At 41.5% G+C, this 27,421-nt stretch overlaps 1 long non-coding RNA gene across 3 annotated transcripts; it reads left to right on the forward strand.

Moving 5' to 3' along the window:
* Window positions 1-1,469: 1,469 nt before the first annotated feature.
* On the forward strand, window positions 1,470-25,824 carry LOC125153425 (uncharacterized). Of its 3 annotated transcripts, none has more exons than XR_007147478.1 (5): window positions 1,470-1,557; window positions 4,843-4,999; window positions 6,712-6,845; window positions 18,423-18,495; window positions 25,461-25,824. It is a non-coding gene; the product is annotated as an uncharacterized LOC125153425 (long non-coding RNA). The 3 variants fall into 3 exon arrangements; XR_007147479.1 differs by lacking the exon at window positions 18,423-18,495 and adding an exon at window positions 23,805-24,042; XR_007147477.1 differs by lacking the exon at window positions 18,423-18,495.
* Window positions 25,825-27,421: the final 1,597 nt, after the last annotated feature.

Raw genomic sequence — 27,421 nt, forward strand, 5'->3', positions numbered from 1 at the left:
AGAATATTCCAACTTCTGCCCACTAATCACTTATAAAACTGCCATTATTGATTTTATTTATCCAAATGCTATAAACAGACACTACATTGTTGGTATTATTTCCAAAACATTTATTCATTAGGTCAATTAAGAATATGAAAAATAAAAGATTTTATCTTTATTCATTCTCCAGTGCTTCTCCTGTTATCATGTGGATCTGAGTTTCTAATCTATATTATTTTCCTGCTTTCCTGAATAACTTCTTTTAATACTTTTTGCAGAGCAGATGTGCTGGTGATGAATTTTCTCAGTTTTTGTTTGTCTGAGAAAGTCTTCATTTCCACTACCTTTTAGGGGATGATTTCACTGGATACAGAATTCTAAGTTGGTGAGATTTTTTTTCCCCAACATAGTAAACATTTTACCCCACTCTTTTGTTGCCTGCATGGTTTCTGACGAGAAGTCCACTGTAATTCTTATTCTTGCTTCTCTGTAGGTAAGATGTTTATTCCTCTTTGGTTTCTTTCAGGATTCTGTGTTTGGTGTTCTGAAGGTTGAATATGATACTCAGAGGCATAAAGTTTTTGAGTATTTATCATGCTTAGTGTGCCCCTGAGCTTTCCAGGTTGTACTTTGATGCTTATCATTAATTTTGGAAAGTTCTCAGCCATTTTTACTTTAAGCATTTTTCTGCTCTATTCTCTCTTTTTGCACCTTCTAGTATTCAAATTACATGTATGTTATACTTTTTGAAATTGTCCCACAGTTCTTGGATATTCTGTTAGATGGATTTTTTTTTTCATTCTTTTTTTCCCTCTTTATATTATAGTTTGGGAAGTTTCTATTGACATATCTTCAGGTTCACTCATTTTTTCCTCATCTGTGGCCAATCTACTGATAAGCCCATCAAAGGCATTCTTTACTGGTTTCTAGCATCCCCTCTTGATTCTTTCTTAGAGTTCCCATCTTACTATTTATATTACACACTTGTTCTTGCATGTTGTTTGCTTTTTCCATTAGAGAGCTTAACATATTAATTATAGTCATTTTAAATTTCCAATCTAATGACTCCCAAATCTGTGTCACATCTGAGTCTGGTACGGATGCTAGCTTTGTCTCTTCAGACTGTATTTTTCCTTTCATGATGTCTTGTAATATTTTGAAAGCCAGACATGATATGTTAGGTAATAGGAACTGAGGTATATGGGCTTTTACTGTGAAGTTCTATCTCAGTCTATCTAGGTGTTGGCTTTTGTTTAATGTTTGCATAAGTATTATGGGCTTCAGATTCTTCTAGTGTCCTTGTTTCTGTCTTTCCTGTTGTCTATGGTTTTTCCAAAAATCTTCTTAAGTGGAATCTGTGACTTGCATCTATTTCAGCTAAAATTCACTATTATTACATCAGAAACCTGTTATTGTGGTGTAAGGTGTGGAGCAGGTGTAGGCATTCTATAATTTTATGATGCAATCCCAGTGTTTTAGTTTCCCTAGGCTGTGACCTTCACAAGAGTTTCTTACTTTTCTTTCTCTCTCCCTTTCTTTAGATGAGATAGGGAGTCTAGAGGGGGCTGCTGTTGGGTAAGTGACTTTCTGCCTATTTGAGATAAGGCTCTGGTAAAATTCTTTTAACTGGAGAATAAGCCTTTGTTATGGAGAATGCACTGGGCATATTTCAAAATGTTACTTTCCCCCCCTCTCTTAGTCAGAAATATGAGGGATTTGTCCTGGCTGTTCACCATGGGGATCTGGTGGGGTTTCTGGAGTTAAAACCCATGGAAGTGTGAGGATAAATGTAAGACTGTGGCCCCCATGATTTTCTCACTCTCAAGCTAGTCCACATTCATCCACATTCATCCTCCAGAAATTCACCAAAATTTGCATTTATTTGTCATATTGAATTAAGACTCCAGTAGCTTCTGCTCCAAGTAAGCTGATTTTGGCTGTGTTTTTCTGTAGTTAACCGTCTCTCCACATTTCAGGACATCGGTTTGCCCTATAATCCCAAATCTCTAATGGGTTCAAAAAATATATTGATTTTTCAGTTTGTTTAGCGTTTTTCTTGTTGTAAGGATGGGAAAGATGACATCTAAGCTCCTTATATGGCATAACTAAGACCAGAGATCCAACAGGTGACTTTCATATGCACCCTGAAGGACTATTTCCCCAATAGTCAAGGTGATTGGTTACATGCAACTGAGAGCACATGGACTCATCCAGATTTGTCTTCTTTGGACAATGCCTCTACCTTTCCTCCTTTTATTAACACCAGAAATTTACCTACAAAAGGAAGTCATGTCAGAATGTACATTGGTTGTGTTTTGACCACCCAACCATCCATCACTCTGTCTTTTGTAACAGCCCTCATTTCTCAGTTAAAGGTGTATCTTTTCCCCTCCCCTTCCTCCAGCAGTAATATGTGTGCTTTGGGAAAAGCCAATTCCTCTACTTCCTCCAGGCATGTGACTCTTAACTGGCTGATCAGAGTCATAAGTTTCCTGGGACATAGTGATTTGTTCCTGTGATCCCCCTGGAGCTGATGGGATATGAAAGGAAATATATTGTGTAGCTATGAGCAGGCATTATGGGATCAAAAGGGAGGAGCTTCATGACAATCACACTAACATAGAGGAAGATAGATGTGAGCAAACAGGAAAACCTTGTCCTAATGATATTGTTAAAGCTTTTTCTTCCAGCTGTGCCTGAGAATGCTTAGGTTTATAAACTTTTCACTTACAGGATCTTTTGGTTACATGATATCCTTTTTTTTGCTTAAGCCATGTGGGTTGGGTTTACTTTTGTTGCCGACCAAAGTCTTAAGTGATATAGAAATCTACAGTCAATCAACTATATTAATACTAGAGAATAATGCCTTACCTAAAGAGATGACCTTTTCATCTTTTATAAGGATTTCAGACCTCATAAGGGGAGATACAATTCAAGTTCTGCCAAATACATGCTCACACCCAGGATGACTGTTCCCTATTTTGTGGTACTGGAGTGAGTAGTTGTTTGCTGAAGTATCATATGTTGGGATTCTTTTCATCTCTTTGTTAATTTGCTCTTTACGCAGAGTTTACTGGGCAGTTTCCCCAGGATTCTATTCATTCCTGCATGGGATTTTGAGACAGCTGAGGTATTTCCTTGAAGATGAGTCTGCCTTTCCCTATCATTTTATATCCTTAGCCTCTTCAGACACAGATCTCCATTTAATGTGAGGTTAAGCTTACTCCTACAGCTTTTCCTTTGAGGGAGTCAACTAGAACCATAACAAAACACCATAGACTGGTGGCTTAACAACAGAGCTTTATTTGCTCCCAGTTCTGGAGGCTGGATATCCAAGATCAAGTGTTGGTGAGTTTGGTATCTCCTGTAGCCTCTCTCCTTGGCTTGCAGATGATCACCTTCTCACTCTACCCTCCTGTGGTCTTCCCTGTGTGCATACATCTCTAGCATCTCTCCTCTTATAAGGACATCACTCGTACTGGATTAGAGCCCTACATTTATTACCTCATTTAGCTTTAATTAGCTCTCTAAAGGCCCTGTCTCCAAACAATCACTTTGGGGGTTAAGGCTTTGATATATGAATTTTGAGGGGACACAATTCAGTCCATGACACCACTTTTTAGCCATTCTCAGTGATTTCTCTTCATTCTGAATGGATTTTAGTAGTCTTAGTCAAATAATGATCAAGAGAAGTTCTAATGTTGAAAATGCTATTAAGCAAATAGGTTAAGCATCATCTTTTTCTGCATTGAGCCAGCAGGACTTCATCTTATGGCCTACAGGGCAAATGGAAGTAGGAGACTGGCCTTCGATGGGACAGTTTGTCCTCATTGATCTTCTTCTTTTCTCTCAAGACCATCCACTCCTGTTTTCCTGTGACCATTTAATATCCCCCATCCAGGCTTCCTGCCCCCAGAAAATGCCCCCATGTTCTCAACTGATGCACACCTGTCACTTGAGCCTGCCCTTGACTATTTCTCCCTGGGAAAAGTCCACAGAAAGGCTGGTGATGGATAACTGCTTAGGGCACTACCTCTCCCAGGGGTTCATATCAGGAGCCAAATGAACAAAACCCCAGTGGTGGAGTTGGAAGCATTGTAGAGAAGCTGGTCCAAGATCTTTTCATTGTCCTTCTTATTATACCAAGAAAGGTCACTCTTACTCACAGATTCTGGAAGGGGTAGCCACAGGACAGGTAGAGACAGCTGAATAAAAGGTCGCCAATAAAGGCATAGGTTTTAATTTGGACATTGGCCCTGATGTGCTCTAAAATTTTGGGAAACCCTTTTTCCCTTTCCCAGCCTCAACTTCTCCACCTTCACAATGGAAAAAAAAATCCTGTCTGGCTCAACTCTCTCAGGACACCAAGAATGAATGCCATAACAGACAGAAAAGTGTTTTAGATGGAAAATGCCATAAAATAAATTCAAGGTGTTATTATTTTAAGGTGCAAAATCAGAACTTATAAAACCAGGCATAAAAATGTCTTGGTAGATATATTTTCATTCTGGAGAAAATTAATGGCTACATCTTGAGCTTGAATTTTCTATAGAACCAGTCCCAGAATATTGGACATGGAAACACTCTTAGCGATATTTAGTTTCTCTTCTTCAGATGAAGAGTCTAAAGCCTAGAGAGGGAAGGGACTTGCTCAGGGTCACATAGCAGGTTAGGGACACATTTGGGAGTGGGGACCTGTAGTTGTGACACCTTTCCTTGGTTTTATTCTTCATTTTCATGGGGAGGGCAGAGAGTGGCTGGGCTAAAACATATGAGCCATCTCTGAACAATACCTGAGAGTTTTAAGGCCTATTTCAGCATCTAAGTGTATTGTCTCTAATGGAGATCTCTGACTTCCAGGCCCAGTGGATTCTCAAGATGAAATTCCTGCCATAATTGCTGACTTCAGCTCCTCAGAGCTATAGACTGGCTTGACCCGGAAACTCTACTGTGGGTCACATCTTCTCCACTGGTCTGGCTCCTGTACAGTGTGGCTTGGTCTGGTTTGAGTGCAGAGGTAATTGCAATATATTGAGGTTTGGTATTGTAATAAAAATAGGGGCCATTACAGCTAGCATTTATGTCATTAGTATTTAGTGGTGGTGTGTTGCAGCTTTTTTAGTGCTCATAAAACTGTCGCTGCTTGCAGATATGTCACGGCGCTGATATAAATTTAAAGGGTTGGAAATCCATAAGTCATAAAAACTAGATAGTAAATAGCAACAGAACAGGGTGGACAAGAACTGTTGCATTAGGCATGCAAATGCTTATGGATTTGCATGTCTAGTGCTTGCATTAGCATAATGAGAAGCACATTTACATTACAGATGGACTTGATTAACTAGGCCCTTGTAAATAAAGTCCACTCAGACTAAACAGAGGATGTTTGGGCTCCAGAGAAGAGATGGTTATAGGAGCCAAAGGGCAAGTAGAGCCATTTCTTGCCTTCTTCTCTTCTGGCACTGACCATTGAAAAGTTTTCAGAATCACTGATAATGCCCAGATGGGAATGCTTTTGTACTTATTTGATGTAATAATAACAGCAAACATGCACTGAGTGCTTACTATGTACTGGCCACTATTTAAACATTTTATGCATAGTAGCTCACTTAATCCTCATAATAACCCTATGATTATAATAATACCCGTTTTGCAGATGAAGCAGCTGAGATACAGAAAGGATAAGGGAATTTATCAGAGTCCAATTATTAGTAAGTGGCAGAACAAGGATACAAACCCAGGCAGTCTAGCTCAAAGCCTGGCTCTTAACCAGTACACTAGCTGCTTCGTATCCGCTGAATTCATCCAGGTATGCAGCTAATGCTATTGAAACATCTGTTACATACCAGACTCCAGGATACTGCTAAAGATAACAGCAATAAGATAAATGCTTGCTATCTTCCTAAAAAGTTCATGTAGTCTAGTTGGAGAAATTTAGAAGAAAGCAAAAATTCTGACATTGTGCTCAAGGAGCTCATAGAAGGACGCAGCCTCCAGGAAAGGTGGGTCAAAAAAGGCTACTCAGAGAGGATACCTCTTGGACTGAGACTTGAAGTATGTGTAGGAGTCCAAAAGGTGAGGAGTGGAGGATTAGAGCACTTGCTTAGGGAACGGCAAGTGCGGAGCCACGGAAGTGGGCATATTCTCAGACCCTAAGTCACTTCACATGAGAATGTAGGGAACATGTGAACACAAGCCAAAAGAAGAAAAAAAAAAAGCAGGGACTGGTCATGAGGACTTATGGGACATGATAAAACTTGGAGGGTCAATCAATCATCTGGGCTTATAGCCCTCTCCAAGTAGAAACCTGGCTCCAGATTAGGCACTAGGATTTACAATTCAAATACGAACTCCCTATTTGGCTCCCCAATTCATGAGGTAAACCTTATTCCAAAGTCCTGTGTCTTTTCCATTATGTCATGGATTCATGAACTCACAGAGTTCGTTAGGACAACATGGCCATTCAGACCAGACTTTTCATGGTACATGAATCCTGACACAAGCTCTTCATTTGCTTGTGAACATTTGCTTCATTTGCTTCTACCTGAACAGTTCTGTCTGCAGTGGGACAGGTGAGGAATTTGAACCGGCTTATTTTGGGTAGCCCAGTTAAGTGAGAAGTCCAAGGGAGTACCTAATATTTTAGAGTGTTATCTATTAAAATTTAACTGTTCTATGAGCTCTCCTTATGGTAACAGCTCCTAAAAGTAAATATACTATTCATTCCAGGTTCATTTGAATGGAAGCCTCCCATAAATGATTTTTATGATGGCAGCCAACTTGAGGAATTCTTGAGAGCTGAGAATGTTCTTTGAGTCATTCTGGGGAATCGTGATGGGATGCATTCTATTTTGTACCTCCAGGTAACATGCAAAGTAGATTATTTTAGACTGAGTTTTCCACTGGTCATTTTCTCCATGACCTGAAACCTTTTATTTGTCTTGATGGTGACTCTGGGGCCTTCATGAGCAGGTGGGAATTGCCATCTTGAAGTAGGCCATAGGTGTCCTGTGAGGATGCTGGTCACGGGTCTGTAACCTGTGAGTGAGGGGCAGAAAGAAGGCATGTGGGAACAGGAAGCCATGAGTGTTTTAGAATCAACAAAACCTCATGGAGAAATGTGGCAGAAATGCTTTAGGCAGAACCTCCTCAAAGGAGCGGTAGAGGCTATGTTGGAGATTCCATAGCACCATGACTCTCCTCAGTCATCTTTCACCACTGCCCCTGACTCTGGTGAACTCTGGTGAACTCTGGCTAATGCCCATCTAGGTTTCCTCTTCTTCCAGCGAATCTGATCAGGCTGAAGTTACTCTTAGCTGGTTCTACTTTTGGTTGGCCAGGAGCTCCTCAGAAATTCCTTTTCATAGCTGGTGGGAAATCTGGGGTTGGGGCCCATAGGTCTAAGAAACAGAGTGCTCTTGCTTACTTTCTGACCAGGAGAGCCTGGTGTTCACTTCCATGGGTTCTCAGGGATGGCAAATTTCTGAAAGCTGGACCTTCCTAGAGCCTGTGGGACAGTCTCTTCTGACCTGCCTCCATCCTCCACTCTGAGTCCCTAGCACACCTACAAAGTTGGGTCTATGTAGTGTTGACTGAACTAGAACTGAGGGCTGAAGGCATGGTTTCCTAGGTTCTCTTTTACTTAAAGTTGCTGGACATGTGGTCCAGTTCATGGATATACTCTTTGTGATAGTATAACCATGTGCCAAGTGACATTGTACCAGTATAGATACATATATCAATATTTTTCCTCTTGTGGGTGTATTTACATCAGTACATGTCTCTATGTGTACATACATATATTATTCTGTGTGAGTGTATATATGTGCATGTTTATATGTATATTTCTCTCTGCAGATTTGTGTAAGTGTGTATAGGTGCTTATGTCTATGAACATGTATATGTGTACTTACACAAACCTGTGTGTACAGGTGCATCTGTGTATGTATACATCTGAAAATGCTAAAGAGTGTTAGACAGGTGCTTGGGGGCAAAGCTAAGAGATGACACTGTAATTTCTTTCCTGGAATTTTAGAGCCTCTAAGGACAAAATCCCCCTAGAGGAGGCAGCAGCCTGAGTTGCCAGCTGGGCTGTAAATCCCTTTTATGTTGCCCAAGGCCATTGTCTGAGGCACTATTCTTGGCCTGACAGTCTAAGAGATGACAGGATCTCTAAGAAAGTATGGTAAGAACTAAGGGGGCTATTATCCACAGAACAGGGGAATAAAGTTTCCTCTCTCTGAACCTCCCATCCTCACTCACCATGAAATAGAAACACAGGGGCAGAGGGAAAATAATAGCAAACCTCACTGAGCCAAATTTTACATATATGGACTCATTTGACTCATGATGGCTCTATGAGGGCTATTGGTCCCAATTTCCAGATGAAGACATGAAAGCACAGTGAGTTTAAGAAACTCATCAGGATTGGATGTCAAGGCAATATGGCTCCAAATGTACAGGATGGCTTTTATGCACCAAGTTCTGGGATGAACACAGAGCTGAGATTACTTGTTACCAGTGACCAGAGACCATTCCTGGCCAAAAGGACAACATAGTGAAGTTTTTATTTGTTTACAGTTCTTCCCTTCCTTCTTCATTCTTCTCTTTGCTTTGAAATGTCCACACCTTATGCTTCAATAGCCAGAGCTTCTCACTGAAGTGCCATGCTAGAACCTGTTCTCCTAGAACCACCTCATTCCCCAATTGCTTGACTTCAGCAAGATTGCCTGTCTTGGCAGTCACACTCTCACTGACCTGCTCTCTGCTTTTCAAGGTGTTTCCATATTGAGCAAACTAATCAGTGCTAAGGTGATTATGGCTACTAATGAAATTAAATGTCTTACTTCCCCCAGACAGAATGCACTGAAATGTGCTGAAAGTGCATTTCAAGTTCATGAAATCCAATGTCCTTTCTTAGGCTCAGAGAAGGGACATACCTAAGGGAACAACAGCTAGTAAGATTATGTCTTGGCCTTGAATTCAATTATTCTAGTTTTAAACCCAACACTTCTTTCACTTTACCAAATTCAGGGTTTACAGTTAATCCCAAGGAAATGTGGTGATGGTGGTGCTGCAGGAACTGAGATTAGTCAGTGATGGAGATGGTCTGGTTATAATATAGGTCTCTATCTCCATTCACTATAGGTGAATAAGCTGGCTTTCTCAAGGTGTTGAAATGGGACACTTCCATGACAACTTGCTTACACCTCTCCTGGGTACTTCTCTAAGATCATGAAAATCTCAACCTGAAATGTGACCTTTTGCACAAATTCAAGGTGATAACCAGTGTCAGTCACCTAAGCATCAACATTCTTTCAAGAATAAGATACAGGAAAAGAGGATATAAAAAATAACTTTTATTGTGATATTTGGTCTAAATATTGGTACAGGACTCCTGTCTGGAAAAGTCAAGCCAGAGGGCAAGTCTGATAGAGAGAACATAAAGAGCAGATAAGATTTCTGTTGTACACAAGATATAACTATTATATATGATTATTGTGGCAGTTCCCACCTGCCACTGTGAAGCTCCTTAGTAGCTATCCTTGTAATGTTTTATATAAACATGGGTGTCCAAATCACCTGGTTATAGTATCCTTGATTCATTTCCTGGGTGGAGCATCTCAAAATTCATGGCAGAAGTGTCAAGAATCTACAAATTCCAATCTCTTGGGGAGAGGAACCTGGGGGCATCTCCCAATGGTGGGTTCTCTGCTTCTCCTGAACTAAGGGCCCAGGGTCCCTACCAGGGTTTAAGGGACTCGAGGATACCAGATATCCCACAGTACAATTGGCTTTAATTGGAGAGGGTTTTCCCCTCTCCAAGAAACTCATGAGCTGCTTAAAATGACTTTCCAAATGTGTGTTGAGGCTGGATTTACGTCTGGGTTGCTGCATATTAAATGCTGATTATTAAAAACATTTGCATGGTGCTTTAACAACGATAGATTATGTATCTGTTACCTAAGTCTCAGTGAAAGCTTTATTAATTCATTATTATTTTATCAACATACAATAAACTGTTCTATTAAATCTAAACTAGACAGATATTTGGGGAGGGATCATCTAAAAGGACCTCAGTTGAGACTATCCCCAGGGAAGGACTTAATGAAGTTTCAAACAGTTAATAACCCTCAGTTCATAAATAAACCATGGGTATTTAAAGACCTGCAAAATACTGAAATAAGATGTTGAGACTCAACAAAGGAGATATGAGAGAGCACCCTCGGAATTCCCCTTCCTTAAAACTCACAGATATAGCCTCTACCTCTTGACAATATTTATTGGGCGCCTGGGAATATTTGGCACCCCTGAGGATGTTCAGATTAACTCTGCTCTTGGTCCCAAATTTACTAAGAAAATGGGCAGAGGCAGCCTTGAAACAATATTCTCCTTCTCTCAAATAATCCACTTTTGGCTTTAAAAATATTTTGGTCTGAGAGGTGAGAGAGGAGAAAGAGATTCTGTCCTAATATGAGACATGATAATTCCTTGACAATCCTGTATGGTAAATCAAAAGTCAAATCTCATGCCTGCATGCTCTGGAGAAAGGACCAGCCACACCATTTTCAGGGCCCAGCGCAAAGTGAAATGCAGATCTCCTTGTTCAAAAGATAATTAAGAATTTTAAGATGACAAGAGCAGAATATTAACTCAAGCACAGGGGCCCTTCTAAACGTGGGGCTCAGTGTGATGACACAAGCTGAATGACATAAGCTGGTCCTATGTGGATGGCTTCTTGAACAGGGTAGATGGAGGTATAAGAAACAAAGTATCCAAGGTGGGGAAGTCTGGTGTTCCACTAGAACATAGGGAGTGCAGAGGTTTGAAGCAACCATTGTAAGCAGAACAGTGAGCCTATAGCAATAAGGTGGAGGAATATTAAGAGGTTTAGGTGCTGGGTAAAAGGGGCAGGAAGCTATGAAAAGTTTTAGAGTGGAGCAAGATGACCTCAGAAGTTCAAGGTTACTGATGGTCAAAAGGCCAAGGACTGACTCAGTTGGGAAGGTTTCTTCACATTGCAGTGGTCTCTGCTTCCAAACTTTTCATTTTGGGGGCACTACTCAGAGCCAATACTTGGCTTTTTTTCTTTTCAGCTTGTAGTTCCTTGAGTGGTGAACACTAAAGTAGGACTTAGCCCTTCTTAAAGTTGGTTTCCCTGAAAGAAGAGCCTGAGGCACAGAGTTGTGTGTAAGTAGTTTAGTTGTGGGGTGATCCAAGTAAGTAGAGTGAGAAAGCAGGAAGAGAGAGAAGAAAAGCCGGTAGAAGATGTATTACTGAGTGACTTACCACAGTGGGTAATGGGGGTTCAATTTCACTTGGGGACTCTCTGAGGAATGGTGCAGAATGCACTGCAGAATTGTCACTCTGACAAATAGGAAGCTGAGGCATTTGTCCAGACTCTCATGCCACATAGGTTGAGGATGTCCTTTGGAGTTATTATCTAGCATATACTTCGGGGCTACATGTGTCAGTCGCTGAGGGATCTTCATGGATTTAGATAATATTTGAGGATAGAAAGAAATAGAGATTTGCTGAGACACAGTTGAGATAGGATGCTGGCTGTGTGCTCAGAGATGCCCCCACAACTGCATGGAACTCAGGTGGGCCTAAGGCATTTGTCTGGGATACATAAAATATTTGTAATAAGCTCCTTAGCCACTGAAAAGTTTCTGAATGTCTTCATGGCCCCATCTACTCAGAACTCAGTCTCTGGGGACCCATAGATGAGTTTTTGGGGAGCAGTCGGTTGTCCTTTCTTATGCCAATTACATAGGCAGAGTATGTGTCCTAGATGGTCACAACTTAAAACATAGGTAGACCAGAAAGCTTCCCTGGATGGTACATGGGCCTCTCCTTCCTTTGGATATCTGGAATTCCACCTCTGACTTCTCTGTGAGAGGATTATCTTCTACCAAAACCTTCGGTGGGAATGGCAGCATATGAATGCTGGACTCCTGGCATAATGGGCTGGAAGGCAGACACATGAATTTCCCAATGACTAGCTCTGAGGCCAAAAATCATGACTCAAGAGTACAGGTTATGGAGAGGGGCAGACGTGGGTTTGAATCCTGGTCCTGTCACCTGCTAGCCGTGGAATTTTGGGCAAGCCAATCATTCATCTATGTAGCTCTTAATTAGTTAAGTAGTTACTGAGCATTGACTCTATTCCAGGCATGGAACAAATCCACCTGGAGTTTCCAAGTTAGAGGAGGAAATAGACAATAAAAGATAGGAAAATAATGGATAAAAATGAATTGTTATAAGTCTATAAAGGTGAATCATGTGAAATGATAGAGTATGGCAGGGATGGAGAAGGTGAATAAACTATGAAGATAGTGTAATAAGGCTGGGTTTCTTTCTTTTTTTAAATTTTTAATGCTTTTATTTTACGTTTGAGAGACAGACAGAGAGAGAGAGAGAGAGAGAGAGAGAATGAGTGGGGGAGGGGCAGAGAGAGAGAGAGAGGGAGACACAGAATCTGAAGTAGGCTCCAGGCTCCTAGCTGTCAGCACAGACCCTGACGTGGGGCTCGAATTCATGGACTGTGAGATTATGACCTGAGCCAAAGTCAGACACTCAACTGACTGAGCCACCCAGGCACACCAAAGCTGAGTTTCTTAATGGGATAAAAGGAGACAACATGGAAAAAGCAGAGGTAAGAGCTTTCCAGGCAGATAGAACAACATGTGTTATGGCCAGGAATAATAAAAAGCTTGCATATTTGCAGAGCCAAGAGGAATCCAGGTTGATGAGACCATAATAAATGAGGGGAGGACGGTCATTAGATAAAATTGCAGAGGGAGGGAGGGGATAGTTCATGTTGGGCATTGTAATCCAAGTAAAGGACTTTAGGTTTTATATTACAGATAAAGGGAAGTCACAGAAGTACTTAAATCAGAAGAATGATGTGATCCAATTTTTGGTTTAAAAAAGATCACTCTTAACATAGTGAAGTAACTAATTTGGTGGAAGGCCAAGAGTAGCCATGGTGAGACCAATTAAGAGGATTTCATGGTATTTAAGAGCTGACAATAGAAGTGAGGATGGAGGGAAGTAGGTAGAGTTGAGGAATATTTGGGAAGTAGAGTAAACCAGAGTTGCCAATGGGTTGGATGTCAGGGAAAGATAGAAGTTTCAGTGATGATTCCCTGGAGAAACAATGGTGTCATTTATTGAAGTGAGTAAAAATGAGATAAGAACATGTGTGAATATGTGTGTGGGAGATTAAACAGTTGGACATTTTGAGTCTGGGATGTCTATATGGTATGTAGGCTGAGATGGCAATTTGTTGTTGGCTCTTTGGGTCTAGACTTTGATGAAGACACTTTGATTGGAGACTAAACTTGAGAGTCATGGGCATACAGATGCTTTCTGAAAGCCTGGGAAAGATGTAATCTATAAAGTGGGGAAAGAAGATCTATCTGCAGTGGGGTGCCTGGATGGCTCAGTCAGCTGAGTGTCTGACTCTTGATTTTGGTTCAGGTCATGATCCAGGCTCTGAGTTGGGCTTCATGCTGAGCATGGAGCCTGCTTGGGATTCTCTCTCTCTCTCTCTCTCTCTCTCTCTCTCCCTCTGCCTTTGCCCTTCCCCTGCTCACACACTCTCTCTCTCTCTCTCTCTCTCTCTCTGAAATATATTTTGTAAAAATGAAGATCTATCTGTAGAGTCAGACACTGCTCAAGAAGCACAATTACTTCTCCCCTCTCCCATGCCTGTTTTCCTTCCATCATGGGAGCTAGTTGGGTGTCCCCCTGGAGGCTTTCACAAAGGCCGGAGTGAGGGACACAGCCTCAGAGTCATGGAATAGAACAGTCTTGGCATAGCTCTAGTTACAAGCTAGCCTCACATAAGCCTCTTATTCCTGAGCAACATGATGCACTGGCTTGTGCTAGAAGACTCATAAACAAGATGGATGTGAACCTTTGACACTGAACTCATTCTCAAGGTACAGGCCACATTGATCCATCTTTCTTTCAATGCTGTGAGCTGGAGAGGAGAGGCGGGCCCTGGTGTCAGGAATCTGAGCCCTACACGCAAAGCAACTGCAAGCCCATTTGAAGTAGTTGTGACAAAAGGCCTTGGTTGCTAGGAAGAAGGCAGTGGAGAGGCTCACATAGGCTGTTTGCCAGGGTGGATTAAATACACATTGAAATATGAATCATTGGAGGCCTTTTAAAGACTGTCACCTGACATACAGAAATCGCATTTCTTTTCCAGTGGACAATGGCAGCAAGCATCAATTGTTAGGGGCCGCCACATGAATGGCAGGCCTTGTACAGTGCTTTGTTCTGTGTGGAACATTTCTATTGCATAATGACAGTTTATGCACAATGTCGGCAAATATACACAGGCAAAACCACACATGTGCGCGTGCATGCGCGCGCGCACACACACACACACTTTGGTTATTCAACTGTAGGTATTTTAGAGCTTCCTTTGAATTATTATTAAGAGAGAGGATTTACATGGCCTTAACTGCCTTTGCCTAGCTCTGCAAAGTGTTTCTAGGACTGAAGAGTTTTCGAGCAATCATATCAGCCTCAATCATAATATTCCTTTATGTTGGGTTAAGATTCCCAGTTCTGGTTTCCAATAGACTTGGGTCCAAATTTTGGCCTTACCACTGTGATCATGAATGAGTTACTCCCTCTTTCTAGGTGTCATACATTTCCTTATTTCTATAATAAAATTATAATATGCTGTCAGAATGTACAGGATTAGTGGGAGTGGTAAGATGTTTAATGCCCAGAGAGCACTTAGCAAAGAGCCTGAGATATGATAGGTACTCTGTGAGTGCTCTCTGTCACTTGTTTCCTAGACTCTGACTTGCAGATGAGATCATGGAGATCACTAAGGTTAAGTAAGTCACTGAAGGTCACATAGCTGTTCTGGTGTTAGAGACTGAATGTTTGTGTCCCCCACGCCCAAATTCATATGTTGAAGTCCTAACCCCCCAAGTGATGGCATTGGGAGACACGGCTTTGGGTGGTAACATTTAGGTTAGATCATGAGGGTGGGGTCCTCATTATGGGATTAGTGGTTTTTTAAAAAATTTTTTACATTTATTTTTGAGAGACAGAGCACAAGTGGGGAGGAGCAGAGAGAGAAGAAGACAGAATCCAAAGCAGGCTCCAGGCTCTGAGCTGTCAGCGCAGAGCCCAATGTGGGGCTCAAACTCACAAACGGTGAGATCATGACCTGTGCTGAAGTTGGATGTTCAACAAACTGAGCCACCCAGGTGCCTCGGGATTAGTGGTTTTACAAGAAGAGGAAGGAAGCAAGGGCTCTCTCTTTCTCTCTCTCTCCCAATCCGAGCACAGTATTGAAGAAAGGTCATGTGAGGACAGAGAAAGGAGTCAGCCATCTGCAAGCCAGGAAGAGAGACCTCACCACGAAATGAATCAGGCTGCACTTTGATCTTGGACTTTCCATCGTCCAGAACTGTGAAAAATAAATCTCTATTGTTTAAGCCACCCCATCTGTGGCATTTTGTTATGGTGGCCTGAGCAGATGAAGACGTGTGGTAAATCCCAGCTGGAATTCATATTCTGGCTCCAAATCTAGGTACAAATCTCAGACAAGTCCTGGAAATGGGCTCAAAGCACCTGCATGCAGAAACGCAATTGGGAAGCAGGACTATGTTTTGCCTTATTCTGGGCTTTCTTCTTGCTTTCCATGGGGTTCTGCATGGTAAGATGTATGGTTTCCTGACCCAATGTCAAAATGCCCAGATTATCAGGCTTGGATATAGCATTTTTACTCAGCATTTACTTGATTCACATTTATTTTTCCATTCATTTATTCTTTTAGTACATTTTTTATTCAACCTTAAATCACTCAGCATTTATTGAGCACCAACTCAGTGCAGGATCTTTGCAAAATAAGTGAAATGTAATCTCCTTGCAAACTCTGTGTGTCAGATGGCTTTGGATGTCCTATGTAACATGTTCAGGGCATGAGGCATTTCCTCCCCATCTGCTCCCCTTCCAAATCCTTGCACCATATACACACCAGATCATGCCATGAATGCAACTTGCTTCCTTTCTGGCATCTGGCTCATTTCTGCAGCCTCTGGACTATGACTATACATATCAGTGCCTGCCCTTCTTGCCCAGCTTTGCCCAGATCCCTGTATTTGTTTCCTATCGCTGCTGTAACAAATTATCACAAACTCAGTGGCTTAAAACAACACAAATTTGTTGTTTTTCACTTCTAAAGATTAGCTGAAGTATGACAAAGACCTCACGGTGCTTAATTCAAGGTGTTGATAGGACTGTATTCCTTTTGGGAGGCTCCTGTAATAATGCACTTCCTTGGCCTTTTCCAGCTCCTAGAGGCCACTCACATTCCTTAGCTCATGGCCCTGTCTCCCATCTCCAAAGACTTCAACATTGTCTCTCTCTGACTCTTCTGTAGTCACATCATCAGGAAGGTTCTCTTCTTTTAAAGATTCATATAACTAGATTGGGCCTTTGGATAAGGGGATAATCTCCTTTTGTCAAGATGTTTAACCTTAGTCCCATCTGCAAAGTCCCTCTTTGCCATGTAAGGTAACATATTCACAGGTGTCAGAGTTAAGGCATAGGCATCTTTGGGGGCACATTATTCTGCCTACCACATGCCTCAGCAGATCTCTCTGCGCAGGGCAAGCACCACCTGATGGGTTCAGAGCATCTGCCAGGCTCTGGCAGGCCGGCAGGAGGGTTTTATGTCCCAAGCTAAGAAGAGCAATAAGTGTTAAGTTCAGGTTCAGCGCAATGGATGGAGGCTCTCCAGTCAATCAAATTATAGTTCAATCAGTTCATTTTAATCACTCCTCTGGAGAGAAGTAAAACTCTGCATTGAGGAATACACAGCAATTTTATTGATGACAAGTTTAATTGTTTCATTTTTCCTTACTGTCTCTAACACAGCCGACTTTTAATCAGTGGGAGCTGAGATTCTAATGAAGTAAAGTCCACTTTTCCGCAGTTCACAACTAGCTGGAAATAATTGGGCTGAGACTCCCATCCAGACACTGCAGAGCCGCTGGCATTTTCCTGAAAACCAGGCTTAATTGCTTTGCTGATGTTGTTAAGTAGTCCTGAGGGGGTGGAAGTAGTAATGCTGCCCACATATGCTGGGAAACAATACCCCAAAATGTCTTAAAAGGGTCCACAAAGTCTGTCCAACTGGTAGCGAGGAAGAAAAAATGAACTGGAGTGTGTTTTCTGCAGGCAGGGGCCTGGGGGAGTATGTGGGAGCTGTGATGTGGATGGCTGCAATTTGACAAGATCAACAGCAACGCCTTTTTCTTTCCTCTGAAAGCTAAGCAGGATTCTGAGTGCAGGTGTGTGTGTGTGTGTGTGTGTGTGTGTGTATGTGTGCGCGCGTGTGTGCACATCTGGATTTGTGCGGTGTGGTTTCAAGGAGAGCTCGAGATTTTAGGCTGCCTTTGGTCTCTGAAGGGGGCGGGGGGGGGCGCGTAATGGAGGATTCTAGTGTATATTGTCTCAGCCCTGAGAGGTGGCAGGGAGATTGGCTAGTCTGGAGAAATTCTAGGATCACAGATACAAGGCTTGGAAGAGGCAGAGAGATTCCTTCCTTATCACCCACAAAGCCCCACTATTTTACTTGATGGATGGTGATGATAATAGCAATAGCTGCTAGGTTTTGTTCACTTACTATGTGGACAGAGATTTGGGTTATGCTCTCTTTTATTCCTCATAAAAACCAATAAATCAGGTGCTATTATTATCTCCTATATTCAAATAAAGAAATCAAAGCACAGAGAAGTCCCAAAGTTTGCCCAAAGCCATAGAGTTGTAGGATTTGAATCCAGATCTGCAAGACACTAGAATCAATTCTCTTAGCTCTTATATCACATTTTTTTCAGTCCTAACAACAACATTAAAAATAGATAATTTTTTATTGAACATTACATGTTCCTGGCCTAGTACTAAGCACTTTCTGTATCTTATCTCATATAATCCCAAAAGCAACCCTAGAAGGCATGTTCCCACTTAGAGAACAAGAATAAGGGAATTGAGGTCTGGAGTGAAGGACACTATCAAAGGCCACTCAACTGGGACTCAAACGTAGGTCTGTCTGCTTTGAGAGCTTGTGATTTTATAACACAGCACTTTGCTTGGGAAAGGGTCTAGGTACTGAATGAAGATTGATATTAGTGTTTTCTCAATCTATCCAAATACTTAATTCTATGGTTCTGGGTCTGGCTGAGATGGCTCAGGACTTGGGCATCTCTTTAGACATCTGAAGAAAGAGAGGGATGAAGCCCCAGAGTCCTCACCTAATGACCACGGTTTTGGAAACCCAGGTTCAGTTACTACTTCTGACACTAGACTTGGGAACATAATTTAACTTTGGTAAGCCTCCATTGTATTGTCTGTATTTTGTGAAGATTAAGTGAGATCATGTATTTATTCTTTTATTCCAGAAATTTTTATTGAGCTTCTTACTCTGTGCCAGGAACTGTTATAGCCCTAGGAATGCAACAGGAAACAAGGCAGGTAAAGTCCTTGCTTTAGTGGAACATAGATTCTCATTGAGAAGTCAGATAATGAATAAGTAAGCAAGTCAACAAAGAAGAGAATTCTTACTTGTGACCAATTCTACAAAAAGTACGATAGCAGAGGGAACCCCAAGGAGTGGAGGAGTGGAGGTGGTCAGGGAAGGCCTCTGAAGAGATGATATGGAACCTGAATTACTTACTGGAGTCAATCATGCAGGCATCTTGGGGAATAGCCTTTTAGGCAAAGGTGATAAAATGTGCAAAGATCAGAGGCAGGAATAAGCTTGGTGAGCAGAAGAACAGAAAGAAGGCCAGAGTGGCAGGGGAGCAATAAATAAGAGAGAAAGAGGAGGACTATGAGGTTGAGAAAGAGGCAGTGAACAGATCATGCAGGACCTAAAGGAACGGGCCATGGAATTTGAAGTTAGCTTTAATGTCAGTTGGAATTCACTCCAGGGCTTTTAGTAGCCGTAGAGACAACCTCTGGTTTAATTTCTAAAAGGCATTTCAGTTGGCCTGAAGAGGCAAGTTTGGAAATAAGGAGATAAGTTAGGAAGCTTCCACTGTAGGACATCCTGACATCTCAACAAATGAGAGATTGTTATAATAATTACCATCCCAGAAAGCAGTTAGCACTTGAGGAGATACATGGTTAAGTGTATAGGTAGCAGGAGGAAAAAAGGTCTGGCTAGTCGAACCAGGTCTGTAAGACGAACATTTTGTAAGACAGGTATTCATGAATCATTATGCTCTTTAATGAATTGAAAAATGGTGAGTATGGAAAACAGAAAAAAAAGGAGCCCAGATGATAAGGACAAAACACAAGTGATTGATCAGCCAGTTTGTTTACAGCAATTATGACTGTGTGATTGCAGAGTCATTTCAACAATAAGTAACCAAAAGGGGACCTTGAATGGGTGGACCTGAGAGAAGGCAAATATCAAATTCCCACTCTCCAGGCAGAATCTCCGTATTTGCCCACACTCCCCAAAAACACATTGCTGGTGTCTTGGAGTCAGAAAAAAACAGATAAATAAACTTGTGAAGAAGGTTATGTGAGGTGTGTGTGTGTGTGTGTGTGTGTGTGTGTGTGTGTCTGGGTGGGGGAGAGAGGGAAAGAGAGACTTCTTTGCCTCATCTCAAGTCATGGTGGTATTTTTATTTGAATTTTATTTTTCTGATGCTGTTAGATAACAAAGGGTAAATTAAAATACAATAAAAATTATAGAGGGAACATGGGAAAAGAAGAACGACATTCTCCTGGCATTTGTTTCAAGGCTGCAAAATGTAGAGTGTCTTGACAGCATAGAAAGAGATTTTTCTCCTTTAAACCAGGTGTTGGAAAATGTGCTTCATTTAAGCAAATCAATATCTTTAATTTCAGCCCGTTGCTCTGGATTTAGTGCCTGATTTCCAGGGAAATGTAGAAAGAGTCAAGCCTCATAACTTTCTGTAGTTCCTATGAAAAGAAAGCAGAAGACCAAGGGTGTCACAGTGGCTATTTTTAGAACTATTTTAACTTCTACTTCTTGGACTTCCTGTGAAGTCATAATGTGTTAAAGGAAAATAAGGTAAAGAAAGGGATAAGAAGTTCTGAGTATGGCCGGTGTAATTATAAATATTATGGCTTGAAAAGGCCTCACTGATAAGGTGACATTTGAATAAAGACATGCAGGAGATGAGATGAGCCAGGTAGAAATCTAAGGGAAGAGAATTCAGGCAGAGAGGGGAAAGAGCACAGTTATGTGATTGGAGCAGGCTTCAGGGTTTGGGGAGTTAGGAGCCATGTGTGGCTGGAGTGGAGAGAGCAGTGGTAGAGTTCAGAGATATGAGTGGCTGGATCATGTGGGGCTTTGTGGTTCATTTGAAGAAATTTAGCTTTCATGCTGAGTGAGATGGGGAGCTCTCAGAAGGTTTGGAGCAGAAGAGTGACATGATCTACCTTACGTATTGACAAGATTTCTCTGATGCTCTGTCAAAAATTTCTCAAAGTGGAGCAAGCTAGAATCAGGGAGAATGGAGGGATCATGGTGGGATAGACCAGAATTTGAACCAGTGAAGGGCACCTGGGTGGCTTAGTCGGTTGAACGCCCAACTTCGGCTCAGGTCATGATCTCACAGTTTGTGGGTTTGAGCCCCGCATTGGGCTCTGTGCTGACCGCTTGCTCAGAGCCTGGAGCCTGCTTCAGATTCTGTCTCCTTCTCTCTCTGCCCCTCCCCCACTCATGCTTTGTCTCACTCTGTTTCTCAAAAATAAAGAAATGTAAAAAAAAAAATAAAAAAAGGTTTTGAACCAGTGTGAGTGGCAAGAAGTGTAAGATCTTGTTGTTTCATTGAAGTACAATCAACAAAATTTGCTGATGGGCTGGATGGGGATATGGGAGCACCAAGCATGGGGAACAAGAGATTAGGAGTCTAGTCAGGACATACAGTTTGGAATATCTTTTATACATACAAGGGGAGATGTTGCAGAGGCAGTTTTATAGATAAGCCTAAAGTTCAGGATAGAGGTCCAGTCTGGAGATACAAATTTGGGGGTTGTCAACATTTAGGAAGTTATGAGACTGCATAAGCCCAGTAAAGCACTGAGGATATGTATTAAAGAGAACTTTAAAACTGGGTTTAGAGGTCTCTTTTGAATTTAATTGTCTTAATTATGGGAGAATTAAGGCAATTGAAGGAGATAAAGGAGTGATTGAAGGAAGAAACTGCTGATTCAAGCTCTCATTTGGATTTACATTTCTGCAAGTGTTTCACTTTTTTTCATGCAGTAATGCCGGGGATCCACCCATCTGTCCATCCATCCCATCCATCCATTCATCCATCCATCCTACCTTCCACCCGTCCATCTGTCCATGCATCCATACATCCACCCACCTGTCCATCCATCCATCCATCCATCAACCCATCCATCCTACCTTCCTCCCGTCCATCTGTCCATGCATGCATGCATGCATCCATCCATCCATCCTACATTTTTCTTTCATGATATATGTGAAAAAGCACACAGCATTTTACAAAAGAGATTTGCAAATGAACTTTGTCTCTATTCACCTAGCCACCCAACTTCCTTGGTCTCAGTCTCCCCTTTAATCAACTGAGAGAATGGTCTAAAATGTTAGTTTTGGACATTGTAGAGATGTTAAAAAGCATGCCTACTCTGATGTTCTATAGTTTCAGGGCCATCAGAAAATTTGAGGGTCCTTTTCTGAGTTATCTAACACAGATCCAATTGGATAAATATGGCAAGAATTGCTCTTAACTTCTTACTACTTTATTTCTGGTTGTTCATGAAAGGGCACACATACAAAATAATACAAATCCTCTGAGTCCACTGCTTCAAGGTTCCCAAGTCCATTCTCATCCAAATTCCTTGAGCTTCTCTCTGCTCTGAGGATGACTTTGCTGTATTGAGGTGCTGACACGCAGATGTTGAAAGGTTTGCTGAACAGGCAGTTTGGGGAGCAGAGTGTCACATTGTCCAGGGGCAGAGCACAGGCAGTTCTCATTGGGACCACTTGCTGATGGATGTTCGCCAGTTGGCTCATCTCTTCTTGTGATATTGTTATTTTAGAGACAAGAAAAGGCCAGCAGGTTTAAAAAAATATGTATCTTAGAAGTCGTCTTTGTCATCGGTCAAGTTGCGACAGCCCTTATCCATATGCATGGTAGAATACTAACTTGTCTCTAAGTTCAATCTCCTAGTATCTCTTTTGGGCAACACAAGTTCTTCCACAGACATAGACCAAAGACCCTTATCACTGCCCTGCCCCAAATATTTGACCACATTTAAGGCTTAGAACTTGGATTTGGGTTTTTTTCTTGGGATCTTCTTATCCCAGGTTTACTCAGTGATAAGAATCATGTTATCTTTATGTGAACTTCTCTCTGCCCTTCAAGCCATCTGCTCATTGCTAGTACAAGTTATTAACATTGATGACCACACCCAACATCTGGATATATCAATCTTAGCTTGGGTCACCTTGATGGCTCCAGTTATTGGTAATGTGTTTGAAGCTTTGGCATGAACCAGGGAAGGCGTGCCTAAACATTGGCCATTGGCTTCCAGGCAGATACTGGGCCTCTGGCCATGAACATCTTTATTTATTATCTTCTTTTCAACTCTCTCAGGCAAAGCAGTTGTCATAATAGAGTAGGTGCAATTTATTTTGGTCTTGGCAAGGCACTGCCCCCCTTCCCCAGGCTTTCATCTTCTTCCTCCCTCTTTCTTTGACATTATTTGTCAAATGATCCAAAGGTAATTTTTAATACCTTTGCATCACATTGGAGCTAAGTTCTGCTGGATTATTAATGATTAAATATTTTCTAGTCATCCACCTGCACAGTCTGTAACAAATTATCCCAAAAAGGAGATTAATTCCATTACGATTTTGAATAAGAAAATGACAAGAGAATGCCCTGCAGTCTTTAGAACTGAACAGTTGCTCCAAAAATCTCTCATATATCTGGAAAGTTGTTGGTTTTATAAAAGACTTAAATCTGTCCTTCAGAGGTCATTTAGCAGGTATTTATTGAGGTCCTGTTGGATATTAGCCTGGTGTGGGGTACTGCAAAACCTGGTTAATTCTCAGAACCACATGGGGAACTTTGTAGAAATGTTCACCTCAGATTTGCTGAATCAGGGTTTTCATAAGTGAAGCCCAGAAATAGGTATTTTTGGAAGGCTCTCCAAGTAATTCTGATGCAGCCAGTCTATAAAACTGTTTTGGAGTCTCTGCCTTGGAGGATGTAAGAAGAAGGGAGGCAGACTTCTTACCTAAAGAGGGTTTATAATCTCATAGGGTTCTGGGATTTACCCAGGATGCATTATCAAGTAATGAAAGCCATTTATAGTTTAGGATGAATGAGTTTGCTTCTCAATAAGATAATAAAAATGTTTTGTAAACTGTGAGTCACTATTAGAAGCAGACAGTTCAGAAGAGAGAGAAGACTTGGGATGGTTTTATGAGGACATAGGTGAAAAATAAAACTGCCCATTGAACAGAAGTGGGGTGATAAGTAGATAAACTTTCGATTATCCAAGTGCATGAGGAATGGAGATTCTGATCAATTGATCTATATCTATCTATCATCTATCTATCTATCTATCTATCTATCTATCATCTGTTGGTTTTTATGTCAATCTAATCTAATATATCTGGATTTGGTTATTAAATTGGTTTTGATTTTGTTACTAATGGACTTTCTTGCACACATGAGGTGAAAAAAGGTCAGGCATCCTGTTTCAGTCCTAGCTCTGTTTTGCCTGCTTTCTGACTTTCTGAATAAGTCTTCCCATCCCTCTAGGTCTCAGTTTTCCCATCTGTGAAAGAGAAGATTAGATTTTATGACCTCTAAGGTCAATTCCCACCCTAACATTCTATGAAAATATGAGTCCACTTTCCTGCCTTAACAACAGTCTAGTGGCTGTAGTGGAATCTTTCTTTCATACCGACGGATCCAGCAGGACCTTAAGTCGTCATCCTGAATGTTAGCTCCCATTTATCGAGAATCAAGGTGGGAAATTGAGCACTGAACAATCTATGTAAGTTTATTTGTTCTAAAAAGACTAAATGTTAGCTCTGAACTCATTTGTATCATCTGCTTCTCTCTCTCAAGTGGATAGAGGGAGCAAAAATACTAATATCTTGAGTAATTATAGTGAATGGATATTATACTTAATTTGTAAGGCATTCTACTCATTATTATCCATAGTAATGGAGAGAGCAGTCTCATTTACAAATAAGAGCTTCTTGAGCACCTATTATTGGGCAAGTCTCATGCTAATTCATATTCATTTGTGTACACCAAATTGGAATGCTCTGGAAATTTTATTTGTTGCAATCTTGCTTTTGTCATTATGTCAAATAGACAAGTGGTAAGAACCAGCTGTGTTCCCTGAGCCACCCAGTATGATGGCTTTGGGTTTGTAGTGGTAAGGGAGCTTCAGGATGGGTATTGGGCCATTTTCTTTAATGTCTTCCATGTGGGCTATTCCCAGTAGCTCATTTATGCCTTTGGTCTAGCTACCCACACACTAGAAGGGATCCTTTTTGCCTGGCCAAACCCAGTTACTCCTTATCACTTAAAATCTGTACCCTTTAAGAGTCTCCCTGGCTCATTTCATCCCCCTTGTCTCAGATCTCACTGTACTTTCTGCTATTTACTGAGCACTTAGTGGGTGCCAAACACTCATATAATATTACTTTACCTCTAATGGAAGCAACGGGATGTTATTCACATTTTTCAGAAAAGAAAATTTAGAGACACTAATCCATTTTTATGGGATCCCATAGCTGTTAGGAGGTGGGGACGAGAATGAAATGCAAATCATTGTGAGTTTTGGCCCCTTCACTCTCCTGCCACCTCTTAACTGGACCCTCATTTTCTCAATAACTTCAGGCATCTCGAGTTTATATTGAGCCTGATCCATAGGAGTTTGGCATACATGAGAGTCACCACTCATATTTGTCTGTCCTACAGCTCTGAGTCAGTGTTGGTTCAGTCCCTTTCTTAGCAGACACTTGTAGAGTTAAATGAAAGTAGTACATTTCACCCTCCCAGCTGGTGCCTTGCCTTAAGGGCTGGGACAGGAATGTGTGGAAGTCTTCTGAAGCCCATGCCCTGCCTCTCTCCTACCAGAATTATTGGGGAATTGGCCCCAGGCATCCAATGATGAGAAGCCTAGGAATGAAAGCACCAGCTCCTGAACACAGAGAAATTAAGGACCTGTCCCTTAATAGGAAGCAAATTATTGCTGTCTGTCTTTGTGTGCAATAAAGAGGGTGGGTGGGGAAGGGAGTGATCATTTCTTTGAGTAAGAAATAAGACATCAGAGCTTACCCAAAAAATTATCTCCTTTTTTCCTATAGAATTAATCTAATCATCTAAAGAAAATTTTACTTATTGGGGACAAATTATTCTAATGATTCAATAATGTCTCTTTTTCTATTTTTTTTCCAGATAAAAGAAAGACAACCCTACTATGGAGAGGAAATTAGCTACAGATATTAAAAGGCCGAGTACAGCTTCTTTGAGCCATGAGCTTTCTAGCAGATATTTATGATTTGATCCTATGCAAATGTGAAACGTCTGTGGACAGGCTGCTTTAAAGATCACTACTAGCCCAGCAACTGCAAAAATGTTGAAAACAGCACTTTAAGTACTTTGTGTTTGATGTTAAGTTATTGCTAATTTTTTGGATCTGGGGAAGTTCCATTTCCAGAAATCAGATACAGTATTATAAGAACACAAGGGAATCATTTCCAGCACTATTTATATAAATGTAAGGATTCAACACAAATGCAAATTAAAAACTGCCTCCTTAGAGTTTGCTTGATTGTGTTCACAGAGAAGCAACCACCTCAAACCTGCTAGGGTTTTTGCTTGTTTTGTGTTTGCCATAGAAACGAACGCTAGACCAATTGTGCATCAGCTGCCTGAAAAATGCACTAGGGCTGTATTTTGCATTCAAGACAAACGATGTCTCTTTTGTTTTGCATTTAAAATAGGAATGTTGCATCAATAACCCCAGCATAACCTCACCCAGTACCTGCAAGGAGAGAGGGGAAGGCCAGCATAATTGAGTATGTGGCTTCACCTCTAAACAAGGCACAAGGGCAAATGTAGTTTTACCCTTGTGAGGAGTTTCTGGAAGGAGATGGTATTTTTTTCCTTACGCGTGACTGCATTCCTTGGTTGAATTCTGTGGCTTCATGATGCGGGCCAACAATTTAGAAAGTGGTCTTAAAGCCATGGTAACAGTGGAGAGGCTGTCAAAAGCCACAGAGAATCTTGACCTGGTATACAGTAAGACTGAGGGTGTTTCAACTGCATGGCATCTGGTTACAGATCATCTCTTTGCACCCTGTGACAGCACTGTCTGCTAAGAAAAATAGCTTGGTATCTCCTTCCAGCAAGTGAGAACCAGGGGCCCAGAGAGGTGAAGAGACTGGCTTACAGTTCACACAGCACATGTTGAGGGTCGTGGGGAAGGGGCTCTCTGAATTAGCACTGAGGTCATGTTGCTGGAGCCTCCACACCTCCGTTCCACTTTGCCTGGTGTATGAAGTAGTAGCCTTCCCTTTACCGTTATTTGCTTGGGGTGTGGTTTTCACTCTTAAACTCAATGACCTTGAATCTCTAGAGCGTCCTGGATAAAACCTGATAAAAAGTGGGATCAAAGGGTGGTTATTGGGAGATATGGTGGATAGATTTTGGCTTTATGGTCAGGAGATTTGGGTTGCCTCTTGTGCAACCTTTGGTAAGATATGTAACTTCTCTGATCTTGGCACTTTCATCATTTAAATGGAAACAATAAATGTATATCTCAGAAGAAACAGAATGATATACATTAAATATACAGTAGTCAATCAATTCCATACTGTGATTTTCTTCAATGGCTTAATCTAAGGGACTTGGATGACGACAAAATTATAATCACCACAAAGGCAACTTTTGGGGTGTTATTGGATGCTCACACTCTATCTTATGGGTGGCTGCTTCTTTCCACCTCAGCTGAGGCATAAAAAAAGAATTTCACAATGGGGGAGACTGTTGGTGATACTTGTTTAACCCAGCTTCAGTTTGTGTATGGGCTCTTTGAAGGTCAGAGATAGGAAGGGAAACAGAATATAAGTGAGGGGAGAAAGAAGGAGGAGGCAGATATATGGGACAAGGTCCAGTTCTGCAGGGCACAGTGCATAGGTTGGTTCTGCACAGGAGCACTGGGATGAGGGGTGGACAGCACCAACCTCTTCGATGGCTGTGAATGCCTGGATGATGCGTGTCATTGGCACAAAGGTGCCACATGAGCTGGCACAGCCCTGCAGAGTACCCTTCCTAGAGTCAGAAAATTTGGGTTGGGGGGGTCTATGCTCTGCTGGAGTGATAATATCCCCTCTTTGGGACTCAGTTTTCTTTTT

Source organism: Prionailurus viverrinus, chromosome E2 (assembly GCF_022837055.1).
Source record: "Prionailurus viverrinus isolate Anna chromosome E2, UM_Priviv_1.0, whole genome shotgun sequence".
In the NCBI taxonomy this organism is placed as follows: domain Eukaryota; kingdom Metazoa; phylum Chordata; class Mammalia; order Carnivora; family Felidae; genus Prionailurus; species Prionailurus viverrinus.